Genomic DNA, 907 nt, shown 5'->3' on the forward strand with positions numbered 1-907 from the left:
TCTGTATGCGCCATTTCCCTTTACTCTCAAATCACCTATTGTACCCATAAAAATCCCCTGCTGCCATTCCCAGGCAATGCAAAGCGGCAAGAGCCAACTCCTTAACTCAATGTTCTTGCAAAAACATCCTGCAAAAACAAGACCACCAGGTGTACAACATCCTGCAAAAACAAGACCACCAGATGTACATAAATATCCTGCAAAACAAGACCACTAGATGTACATAACATCCTGCAAAAACAGGATCTGAGTATTGTTTGTTCCATGCTCCCCCTCCCCATTCTTTGTGGTTTTTCCTTTATAAACCCCTTGCTACTTCTCCCCGGCACGCAGCTGTACAAAGTCCATCTTTACTCTGTGCCGCTGGGTAGCAGCTAAAATAAAGCGCGTCTTTTTCTTTTTCTTAAAGAGAGGTCTCGTTCATTTTTGCGCAATTTTGGGTCCGGCGTCCCTCTCCTGGTTACAACACTTCCTCAGGATTGCATTCACAGGCACTTCATTCCTACAGCCAAGAGACAAGGAAGCCTGGCTACTGCTCCAGCTGGTGGCACACCTTGGCTCATCCACGTGGTGCTGGACTTAGAACAAAAGAGCTGTGGGGTCAGGAAGGCTTCCACCCAGATGTCAGAAGAAGGTCTGGGAGGCCAGTCATTTGGATCCGGAGAGGGCAGTGTGAAGACAAAGGTGCAGTGGGGACCCGAAAAGATTGGAGAAGCAGGGAACATAGGCCACCTGAGGAAAACAGCAAGAAAGGAGTAGGGCTAGCCCAAGACAGAAGCCCACAGGCCCTTTGGACTTCACATTTTGCCACAGGATGCCTTGGATGCTGGACATGGTGTTCCAGCAGGTTCAGGGATGAAAGCATGCATGAAACGTGGAATGTGGATCAAGCATTTTATTGAACTTT

The sequence above is a fragment of the Chinchilla lanigera genome, unplaced genomic scaffold (assembly GCF_000276665.1).
Source record: "Chinchilla lanigera isolate Chin_1 unplaced genomic scaffold, ChiLan1.0 scaffold00067, whole genome shotgun sequence".
NCBI lineage: Eukaryota > Metazoa > Chordata > Mammalia > Rodentia > Chinchillidae > Chinchilla > Chinchilla lanigera.